Raw genomic sequence first — 12,408 nt, 5'->3', positions numbered from 1 at the left:
AATAATGGAAAATCTTTCCTATTCCTTTCCGGTCTGCAATACCTATTGAAGGTTTTTGAGAACTTTTGAAAACAGACTCTTGCTGGGTTGTAACTTTAAGCTCTTATATTGGATCCAGGTAACCGGACAACCCAAAATAGACTTCTCTCTTGTCTATAAAACTTGAGAACGAGGACTCCTACAGTCCATCAATTTCCACAAGGGACACACCTGACTAAGAGCTCAAATAATGAGTATTACCTAAAGGTGACCTTCCATATATTCATAGGGTAAATGAAACAATGGACTGTTAGATTACCAAATAAATAGCAGGAGCAAACTGGGTCACACCCAGAACCTTGCTAATAAGCATAGCAGGGGTCCAAAAATAAAGCCCTAAAACCCATTGGTGAGCTGCATTCAACCAATATCGTGTGTGCACTTCATCTCGGGACTAGCATCCATGAAATCAGTTGCATACTTGCTTCGCTATCTATGCTAATTTTATGTGAGGGCATAATAACTCATCAGCATGAAGTGTAGCATATTAACTCATCAAAAACTTTGGCAGGTTTTTGCTTGATTTTTCAACTTCCAAGAAGCCTTTAAGATACATTAGCATGCTCTTACTTGAGGAGATTGATATGCTCTAGCTACCTGAGGAGTCTTAATTAACATGCTTCTATTGGAGAAGACTTTGGCATGATCCAGTCTGAGGAGTCTTGGACATGCTCCTATTTGAGGAGTTTTTGATTTTAAGAAGCCTTTACCATGTCTATGGATGTGCTTCTTTGTGAAAAGCCTTGGGAACGGGTGAAAGCTGGACTTCTATTAGAACAATAAGGATCCTCTTCTTTTCTTCCTCTTCTTTCCTTGATTTTGGCTCTTAGCTATCAATAAGGGTGTAAAAGAGCCATAAGCAGCACAAAATTATCTTCAAGCTTGAAATGCTTGCACAAGCATAGTTTATTTACTATTATTTCGAGCTTAATTCAAACCTAATTTTCAATTAAGCCAAACACGAGTCTAATTGAGCAGTCAAGCCAAAAATTAATTCAAGCTTCAACCAACCTTTTGTTCAGGCTTCGTTGGAAGCTTGATTTCAAGCTTAGTTAATCTGAATTAGTATTTAAGAATTTCAAACCAATTAAAGTGTCAATAATAAAATAGAAATTTAAAAATGGGCTAGAAAAGCTATTAACTTTGATACTCTATGGAAAAATGAGCCTTATTGACCCGAGTTTGAATGAGCCAAGCTTTTTTCCTTTTCTTTTTTTTGCTTGGTTAGAAATTATTTTTGAGCCTAAAATTGCTGGTTCGAGTTTGGCTCATTTAGCATAAAATCGGGATTTTAGGTTTGAATTCTAATTTGTTTGAGATTTTTCATGGCCCATTTAAATTTAAACTTAGGAAACTGAAAATGATAAGGCCTTCTGAATGGATGGATTTAGGCTTGAACATTCTTTCCGTTGACCTTCTAATTTAAGACCGACCTCTCTATTTGGAATTGGTGTACTATTTTGAATGTAAAACCAAACTCTCCAAGTTTATCATTATTTTGGTTACACCTACATCTGTGAGATGGCTAGCCATGGGCATGATATAATTTGTTATATAATAGATCTGAGCCATGTATGGAATAGAGAGGAGCTCTTAAAAATAGATTAGCTGTTAAAACTAAATTTTAAGCAGGATGGGGGCTTCAGAACCAAGATGGTAAGTTGGGAACTTATGGAATTTGTTGGGGGAAAACCAAAGTCGTAGTATTGGGGGAAAAAACCAAGTCATGCCAACCAGGAAGGCGCCCGACCAGAAAGGCGCCCAATCAGGGAGGCGCTCGACCAGAAAAGCGCCGACCAAGAAGGCGCCCGACCAGACAGGCGCCCGACCTCACAACGCTCAAGCTAGAGGCACCCCGCTGAGCAACTGGCTCGGCTCGGCACCCGTGCCGAGCCCATGCCTTAACCAAATATCCGACCCCCGCCTAATCCTCTAGAAGATCTGACAGTTAGATACCCGACTCCACCGTATTCTGTTACCGTCATTAAGCCATTAAGGCACGTGACTTCCGCAGGCCTTCGGCACGCCCTATCATTAATGCATGAGGCCCCTGCGGGCCTCCAATGCACTCAACCATTAAATGAACACGGCTCAAGATGATCTCCGGATCACTGGACTATCAAAGCGTATGGCTCTCCCTGATCACCGGTTCACTCAGCAATCAATGCACTTGCTATCTACGAATCCCAGGCCCACCACAGCCGGCGGTTCAACCACTCCAACAGGTCTGATCAACCATGACAGTTCGCTGACTCCGGTCTGATCCGGTCTTATTCTCCACAACGCCATTAATGAGCGTGATCGTGCCCAATTATCACGAATAAGACAATCTACCCTGTCACCTCTCAGGTAACATAATATCCTTCTATAAAAGGGAACCTGGGGGGAAAGGAAAGGGATATATACAAGAACAAACATTCTCCTCTTTTACTCCACTCATACACTAGCCCCCCTCTGACTTAAGCATCGGAGGGCCGGCGCCGGAAATTCCGGCCACCGGCTTTCTTGCAGGATTCTCCAGGAGGACGCCACCAGCTGATGCACCGCCACCTACTGTTCCAGCAGCGGAGCTCCTCCCCTCTCGGCTCACGGTCGCCCCCCGGTCCAATTTCCAGCAACAGTTGGCGCTAGAGGAAGGGCCCGAGTCGCGACCATGAAACTAAGAAGTAAGGGAGCTTCCAATGCCTCTCGACGTCCTCCACTCAGTCCTGGACACTCTGTCCAGAACTCGCCACCTCCGGCCGAGTCAACTCAAGTTCAGCCGGAGCAGTTTGATGCCCTGGTGCAGCAAGTGCAGGCCTTGGCCACCGCTGTCCAAAGCTTGCAACCCAGGGGCATCCCGACGGCACCGTTCCCTCCGACCCCGGTTCAGCCGGTGCCTCCTGCAAGCGGACCCCCCCTCGAGGTCAGGACTCTCAAGTTCAGGCCTCCCTCTAGAGAGAGCATCCGGTTAGAGGTCCCGGTGGCTGGCCACAACCATCAGAGGCTGAGTCGGTTCCAGGGCAACCTGCGCCGGAGCGGACCGCCGCGGCGATCCTCCAGAATGATGAACTCGACAAGAAGGTCGAGAAGCTGGAGCGCCAGATTCAGGCACTCCATGAAAAGAAGTCGGGACGTGATGGTGACTTCGAGTTCACCACGAAGTCCCCCTTCTCCCAACAGATTGAGGATGAGCCGGTCCCGCCACGAATCAAGATGCCCCAAGTGGAGCCTTACAACGGCAGGACCAACCTCCTTGACCACCTGGAAAGTTATCGGGCCTTAATGGCCCTACAGGGAGCCTCGGAGGCCATGTTGTGCAAAGCTTTTCCAGCAACGCTCCGAGGACCAGCCCGACTTTGGTTTACCGGGCTGAAGCCGAGTACCGTTTCCTCCTTCGAGCAGCTCGGCAGACAGTTTGCCAGCAACTTTGCCGCCAGCCAGCCCCAGCGGCGGACATCGGACTCCCTCCTTGATATAAAACAAAAGGAGGGAGAGTCCCTCAGGGAGTATTTGGACCGATTTACCGCCGCGACATGGGAAGTCCGGAAGCTTGACCAATCAATTACCATGTCGGCACTAAAGACTGGAGCCCGGTCTTGTAGGTTCCTCTTCTCCATCGAGAAGAATTTTCCTGCGGACCTCACTGAAATGCTGGTTCGGGCGCGGAAGTACGCGAAGGCCGAGGAAGCCGTGGCCATTAGGCGGAGCGGGACCGAGCAGACTCCCAAGAAACAGAAAAGACGCCGCGAGGAGCGTGGCCATCCCAGAAGCCCGTCCCCGCGCCGAGCCAAGAATCCGCCCCATCTGAAGAGTCCACCCCGATTACGGGGACCACCTCAGCAGAGGTCACCGCTCCGCCCGAGGTTTCCACCACGGGCCCGCATACCCGAAGGGAGATATGAAAACTACACTCCCCTTACAGCTCCTCGGGCCGAAATCCTCATGGAGATTGAGGACCGGGATTATTTCCGGCCCCCGCCCCCGAGATGAGATCCCGGAGCCCGGCGCGATCGCCGGAAGTACTGCCGTTTCCATCGGAATCATGGTCATGATACGGAGGACTGCTTCCAGCTCCGGAATGAGATCGAAGCACTCATTCGCCGAGGGGTGCTCGATCGGTTTGTACGAGGCCGGCGTGAAGAGAAAAGGCCAGTGGAGAGAGCCGCACAACCTGAAGATCCAAATGCCAACAGGCCATCGCCGGCACCATCAACACCATCCGAGGCGGGGCCTCGGTCGGAGAAGTTTCAGGGGAAGGGACCTCCTCGAAGCGCCTACGCATCCCGGAAGCCATCTCATTCTCAGATGAAGACCTGGAAGGAGTCGAAACTCCCCATGATGATGCCGTGGTCATCTCTATGATTATAAATAGATTTGATGTAAAACGCATCTTAATCGATAATGGAAGCTCGGCAAACGTTTTGTATTTTGATGCCTATTATAAAATGGGGATGACAGAAAAGCAACTACGGAGGATGAATGCTCCGTTGGTCGGATTTACTGGGGATTCGGTCCCAGTAGAGGGCGAGGTCGATCTCCTGGTCACGGTCGGGCTCGCCCCTCGGAAAAGTACCGTGAGAATGGGCTTTCTTGTGATACGCCTGCCCTCGGCTTATAACGCCATCCTTGGAAGACCAGGTCTCAACGCTCTTCGAGCCGTGGTCTCAACTCGCCACCTGCTCATGCGATTCCCCACCAGCCAAGGAGTTGGCGAAGTTCGTGGGGACCAGGCGGTAGCGAGACGATGCTACATGGCGACCCATGAGGCGAAGCGACCGGCCGAGGTGTCGGTCCCAGCAACAGACCAGCCTTCAGCTAAAACTCTGGAGGCACGGGTCGGCCCTCAGAAGAATCGGGTAGAGCCCGGTGAGCTACTAATCCAAGTTTCTTTGCACGAAAACTTTTCCGAGCTAACCGTGCAGGTCGACTCCGGCCTCAATGATCGCGAAAGGGATCGCCTCGTCGACTTCTTGCGGAACAACATGGATGTCTTCGCATGGTCGCCTGCGGATATGCCGGGGATAGATCCGGAGATCATGGTCCACCGGCTCCAAGTAAAGCCAACCTGCAAGCCTGTGCGACAAAAGAAGCGAGGTACCGCTCCTGAACGACAACGAGCAGCAGCCGAGGAGGTTGATAAACTTCTCAAGGCTGGCTTCATTCGGGAGATATCCTACCCAGAGTGGCTCGCCAATGTGGTCCTCGTCAAAAAGGCTAGTGGAAAATGGCGCATGTGCGTGGACTATACTGATTTGAATAAAGCTTGCCCAAAGGACAGCTTCCCACTCTCCAGCATCGATCAGCTCGTGGACTCCACCTCGGGACATGAGCTGTTGGCATTCATGGACGCCTTCTCCGGATACAACCAGATCCGTATGGCGCCAGAAGATGAAGAAAAACGGCCTTCATCACCGATGGGGGTACCTACTGCTACAAAGTAATGCCATTCGGCTTAAAGAATGCCGGAGCAACTTATCAGAGGCTGGTCAGCCAGATCTTCAAAGACCAAATAGGCCGAAACATGGAGGTCTATGTTGATGACATGCTGGTGAAAAACAAGGTAGCACAAGACCATGTGACCGACCTTGATGAAGCATTCTCCACACTCCGAAGGTACCAAATGAAGCTCAACCCAGCCAAATGTGCGTTCGGAGTCACCTCGGGCAAATTCCTTGGCTTCATCATTACGCAGCGGAAAATCGAGGCCAATCCTGAAAAGATCCGAGCGCTTCAAGAGATGACGCCTCCGAGGACAGTTAAGGAGGTACAATGGCTTACGGGCCGAGTCGCAGCTCTCGGAAGATTCATCTCCCGATCGGCCGAGCGCTGCCTTCCATTTTTTGCGACTCTTAAGAAGCCAAAAAACTTCCTATGGTCGGCCGAGTGCCAGCAATCTTTTGAAGAGCTCAAGCACCTTCTTGCTTCCCCTCCCCTGCTCACAAAGCCTCGGCAGGGTGAACTCCTCTATCTGTACTTAGCTGTTTCCCCTGTAGCAGTGAGCTCGGTCCTGGTTCGGAAGGAGGGCAAGCTCCAAAAGCCAGTATATTACACCAGCCGGGTCTTGAGGGATGCTGAGACCCGATACTCCAAGCTGGAGAAGACTGTCTATGCCTTGGTCATCTCAGCTCGGAGGTTCCAACCCTATTTCCAAGCCTACACGATGGCCGTGCTGACCGACCAGCCAGTAAAGCAGATCCTGCAAAGATCAGACCGCGCAGGCCGGATTACCAAGTGGGCCGTCGAGCTCGGAGAATTTGACCTCGAATACCGACCCAGACCGGCGATCAAGACGCAGGCACTCGCCGACTTTATAGTCGAGTGCACTGTACCAGACGAGGCCGAGCCCGAACCTGAGCCTGCGCCAACAGAGCAGACCCCGAGCTCGACGTGGACTCTGCACGTCGATGGTTCTTCAAACTCGGGGGGTAGCGGAGCGGGTCTCATCCTCACCAGCCCGGATGGGATGGTTGCCGAACAAGCCTTACGTCTCGAGTTTCCTGCTTCCAACAACATGGCGGAATACGAAGCACTCGTCGCCGGGCTCAAATTAGCTAGAGAGCTAGGAGTGAAGGACCTGAGGGCCTTCAGCGATTCTCAGCTCGTCGTCAACCAAATCCTGGGTGACTTCGAAGCCAGAGACCCCACAATGCAGGAATATCTTCGGAAGGTACGGGATCTCACCTCGACCTTGAATTCTTTCCACATCCAACATGTCGCCAGGTCAGAGAACCTTAGAGCCGACCAGCTGTCAAAACTGGCATCCTCTCGCATGAGCGAGCTTCCCAGAACGGCGGCATTGGAGTATCTCCAAAAACCCAGCACGGAGGAGCTCGAGCAGGCCCTTTGCATTGAGTTCGAGCTAAGCTGGATGGACGAGCTCATCAGCTATCTGCAAGACGAAGTCCTCCCCAGTGATGAACGTGAGGCTCGCCGAGTGAAGCGTTCCGCCGCCTGGTACATATTGCACGAGGGAAAGCTTTATCGAAGATCTTTCACCTCTCCCCTCCTCAGATGTCTCCGTCCGATAGAGGCTGATTATGCAATGCGTGAAGTCCATGAAGGGATTTGTGGAAATCATCTGGGAGGACGAGCATTGGCCCATAAGATTTTGCGCCAAGGGTATTACTGGCCGACACTCCAAAAGGATGCTTTGGACTTCGTCCGAAGGTGCGACCGATGCCAGAGAAACGCCAATGTCCAACGCCGACCCTCGGCTCCGTTAACCTCCATCAGCTCCTCTTGGCCTTTTGCCCAATGGGGAATCGACATCCTGGGACCATTCTCTCTGGCGACCGGGCAAAGAAAATTCCTAGTCGTCTCCATTGACTATTTTACCAAGTGGGTAGAAGCCGAGCCACTCGCCCGGATCACCGAGCAGAAGATGCGGAATTTTGTCTGGAAGTCAATAATCTGCAGATTTGGGCTCCCCCGCATCCTCATATCGGACAACGGCCGCCAGTTCGACAACCTCCGCTTTAGAGAATTCTGCTCCGAGTTTGGCATCGACCACCGCTTCACCTCGGTCGCGCACCCTCAGACAAACGGAGAAACCGAGATAACAAATCGTACTATTTTGCAGGGGCTCAAAGCTAGGCTCGACAAATCCAAAGGACAGTGGGTCGAAGATCTATACAATGTCCTGTGGGCTTATCGGACCACATTCCGTGTCCCCACCGGCGAGACTCCCTTCAATTTAACATATGGAACGGAAGCTGTCATCCCGTTGGAGATCGGGCTCCCTTCTCCGAGGGTAGAACACTATGATGCCAGCTCCAACTCCTCACAGCTCAGAAACAACCTGGACCTAATCGAGGAGACAAGGGAGGCCGCCCAAGTTCGCATGGCAAGGTACTAGCAAAAGACAGCGTAGTACTACAACGCCAGAGTCAGAATTAAAAATCCTTCAAAGCAGGGGACCTCGTCCTTAGAAGAGCCGAGGCCTCCCGACCGACCGAGCAAGGGAAACTGGCTCCAAATTGGGAGGGACCTTACCGAGTCACACGCGTCCGGCGGCCCGGAACTTACAAGCTGGAGTCTCTCGATGGGACTCCCATTCCACGAAGCTGGAGTTCTGAAAATCTCCGTATGTACTACCAGTAGAACCCCGAGGGGTTTTCCATTTTTTAATCATAATTCTCATTCTACAACAGCTTATGTGCACTTGTTCAAATCCGCCAATTCTCCTAATGATTGTCTCATGGTACCAGGCCTGGCCCAGCTCGTCAATCAGCATAGAGCGGAGCCGGGCGCTTTGACGAAACCTTGGAGCGTCAAACATCGGGCTCGGCTCGATCTCCACCAAACATCGAGCTCGGCTCGATCTCCACCAAACATCGAACTCGGCTCGATCTCCATCAAATACCTCGACCACGGTCGGGATGCTCCGATACTTCGGGATGATGGAGCACCTACGTGGTCTCCCCGAAGATGTTCGTGAGTTCGAGGCTCGGTCTCCACCAAACATCGAGCTCGGCTCGATCTCCACCAAACATCGAGCTCGGCTCGATCTCCTGTCCGTGATCAGCGAAACATTCGTGATTGGCGGCAAACATCTCTGATGACAACTAGCTTCTATTATGCTGGCGTCCCCAAAGAACGGACTCCGAGCAGAAGAGCGTCCTCAAAATCGCCGAGCAAAGCTCACAGCCTCGGCGTAAGACGCTCATGGTACCAGGTACCCTTTTATTATTATTTCATTTGCTTCATTCCTGATTAATTAATTACCTGAATGAAACCCCGACCAGCGTCGAGGTACCTGGTCGGGCCAATCATTGCTCGGCCTCGCCCGTCCCACATGCACTGTTCGACAGCGAGCTATAGCCTAGTTCATACCGGCAGCTCGATGAATTCTCATCCCGAGCTTCGGGACATCCCCGACTCGGTTTTGTCGGAAGAAGTCCGACAATCCGCCTCGGCAACCTAAGGTCCGAGTTTGAAGTCCAAATAAAATTCGAGTTTAGTGACCTTTGGTCCTAGGGCTCGGCCGAATTCTGAGCTAAGCCCGAGAAGGCTTACCGAGCCTAAGCTTATCCTCTGACATAAGCATCGCGATATCACCAGTCGAAGGTCCGGGCAGCGGAAACTCAGACCTGAGCTCGGGCTGGATAAATATGCCGAGCCTAAACTCAGGTCTAACTATGTAGCGGACGAAATTGGGGCTGCAGAGCCCAAGTCCTTGGAACCTAAAGCGGATCCAAGTGAAGAAACTTAGGTCTACCAAAAATCGAAATATAAATTAACTATAAGTCAAGAAAGTGTTCATTTCATTTAAAAGAGCCCGAAGGCTAGGTACAAAGTTTGGGCTCGGCCTTAACAATATGGAGGCCATCCCAATTTACAAAAATAAAGAAAATGAAAAACTTCAAGGCTCGGCTCTACTATCCTCGGCGACTTCAGGAATGGCTGGTTCCTCTGTGATCGAGGTTCCTACCTCAGTCTCGGCGACCTCGGGAGCAGCCTCGGGAGCCTCGGCCGGGCCCTCCTGGGCAGCCCCGTCAGCTGTCGGAGCTTCCGTCTCCGCCTCTGACTCCTCGACCCCCGCTCCTAGTTGAAGCAGGTTAAGGTCGAAGTCTGGAAGAAGTCGCCGCAGTTGGTTGCGGAAGTCCTTGAAGCCTTGAATTAGCCCGTTCACGCCTTCCTCCTCTAATAGATCGCGAAACTCTTCCGATTCACGGAAGAGTTTAACAGCGTCCTGGGCCTGCTTTCGAGCCTCCTTCTCCCGAGCCTCGTGATAAGCAGCCTTCCGCTCCAAATTACTTATTTTCCGTTCGCGAGCAACGAGCAAAGACTGCGCGTCGAGCAAACGGGCCTCGAGCTCTTGAGCCTTGAGGCGAGCTTCCCCCACCTCCTGCTCGCGGATGGCGCGCCTCGCCTCGGCCTCCTCGTGCCCCCGCTGATGCCTTCGGGCTCGCTCCCGATAGTCTTGGATAATGTGCACCAGCGTCTCCGTCTCGTGCAGATGCTGTAAAAAGAGGGACGTGAGAAACAAATCCGATTTAAAATAAACTTGCACCAATATAGTTGCACAAATGAAGAGATTAACTTACCCGGACGGCAGAGCAAAGGGTAGAGTCCATGAAGGCGCCATAGTTCATGGACCGGATCTTGGCCTGGTCGGCCGGGAGCAGCGCGACCCGAAGAACCTCGCGCGCTACTTGGGGGTTATCGAGGGCTGAGTAGCCCTCAAAAACCGCCCACCCGGGAGCATAAGGCACCCGCTCCCGGGGGCCCGACGAGCCCGGAAGGCCGGCCTCGGCTGGCCTGGGCGGAGCCGACCCCGTAGCTCCTTGACTATTCCCCGGCTCGGGACTGGGGAATTGGGGTCGGACAGGCGGCCGATCTGACTGCCGCAAAGTTGGGGCGGGGCGCGCAAGCGCCAAATCCGCCGTTGAACTCCTCCCTTCCTGGTCGGTACTCGGGGCTTCCTGCCGACCAGGAATTTGCGAAATTGGCGCCGGGCACGGGAGCGCTATCGTGGCTTCACCGGAGATTGCGTCCCTGGAACCTGGGCCCTCCCTCCGACCAGCTTCAGAATGCGCATTGCTGGGAGCGCCCATCTCGGCCGCCGTGGTCACCGAGACCTTCGCCTTCTTCTTCGGCTCGGTTGGCTCCCCCGCGAGCTCGGCCGCCCTCTTCTGAAAACGGGCGTACAAGACCTCGCTCTTAGTCACCATTTTCGCGATATCTGCAAGGACGAGCAGGATTAGCATAGAATAATAGCAGAATAAAAAAGTAACTTTCTATTATTACCCTTACCCTGAGGACGCGCCGAGCTCAGGCCAACATTTACTAGAGCGTCCTCGCTTATGAGGCCACTCAGCAGAATACCGTCCCCGAGGCTGCGAACGGTGTCAAGGATCCCCTGCTCGCGCATAGAAAGCTTGGAAATTTTGTTGACGGTCCTAAGTCGGCTCGGCCTCCACCTAGGGTCAAACTCCCATGTCCGCTCGGAGCCCAGGAAGAAGAATTTCTTTTTCCACTCATGAATGGACGATGGGGCGCCCTGGAAGAGTGGCCGACCCACCCTAAGGGCGACGTAGAGCCACTCTCCGTCTTCCGGGTTCGACTTCAACACGAAAAGTCGTCGGAAAACGTTCACAGAGGTCGGAATCCCAAACGCCAAACACAGCAACAGAAAACCAACGATTGTTCTCCAGGCATTCGGAGCGAGTTGCGCCGGGACCAACTGGTACTCCGTAAGCAACTCGTTCACGAACCTGTGAAAGGGAAATCGTAGGCCGGCCCAGAGTGCCTCCACGTACACTCCGATCCGGCCTACCGGGGGATTCGTTACTCGATCCCCCAATCTCGCGGGCTCCAAACGGAACCCTCGTCGAGGAAAGAACCATTCGTCGACCATTTCGACCTCTAGCTCACTCATGGTGGACTCGATATCGCTCGGACCGGGACCCATTAGGAGGAAGAAGAGAGGAAAGGATTCTGGAAGGATAAAAAAAAAAAGAAGAAGAGAGACCTGTGAAGTTCGCCGGAGACTGGAAACTTCGAACTGAGAAGAAGCTGGAGGAAGAAGACAATAAGAAAATAGCTGGAGGCCAGGTGAGGGCTTATGTAGGTTCCTCCAACGGCCCAGATCAGCGAGGAAAAACGCTGCTCCTCGTTCAGATCATGACGCGTGTAGGCTCGAGAGCCGGAATGCCGCCTTCAATTCAGGCTGACGCTTCGAACACAGAAGTGCCTCGTCGGATCGTGCGGCCCTATCATAAGCCCGCGATGCGAGGACGCTTCGAGAAAGGTACCCTAATAATGAGACGTTTCGGAAAAGAAGAGACGCCGTCTATTAAAAGCGCCTCGAGGCGCGCGATAATTCGAAATTTCCCCAACTCATAATGACCCGACTAAAACTACTTCCCGTGTTCAAGCTGGTGGCCAGCTGGAACTCGGAAGTCGGGGGGTAGTGTTGGGGGAAAACCAAAGTCGTAGTATTGGGGAAAAAAACCAAGTCATGCCAACCAGGAAGGCGCCCGACCAGAAAGGCGCCCAATCAGGGAGGCGCTCGACCAAGGCGCTCGACCAGAAAAGTGCCGACCAAGAAGGCGCCCGACCAGACAGGCGCCCGACCTCACAACGCTCAAGCTGGAGGCACCCCGCTGAGCAACTGGCTCGGCTCGGCACCCGTGCCGAGCCCATGCCTTAACCAAATATCCGACCCCCGCCTAATCCTCTAGAGGATCTGACAGTTAGATACCCGACTCCACCGTACTCTGTTACCGTCATTAAGCCATTAAGGCACGTGACTTCCGCAGGCCTTCGGCACGCCCTATCATTAATGCGTGAGGACCCTGCGGGCCCCCAATGCACTCAACCATTAAATGAACACGGCTCAAGATGATCTCCGGATCACTGGACTATCAAAGCGTATGGCTCTCC

The sequence above is a fragment of the Phoenix dactylifera genome, chromosome 10 (assembly GCF_051530095.1).
Source record: "Phoenix dactylifera cultivar Ajwa chromosome 10, Ajwa_hap1_PhDact_Kaust_v1.1, whole genome shotgun sequence".
NCBI classification, from domain to species: Eukaryota; Viridiplantae; Streptophyta; class Magnoliopsida; order Arecales; family Arecaceae; genus Phoenix; species Phoenix dactylifera.
This window is presented reverse-complemented; position numbering follows the sequence as displayed.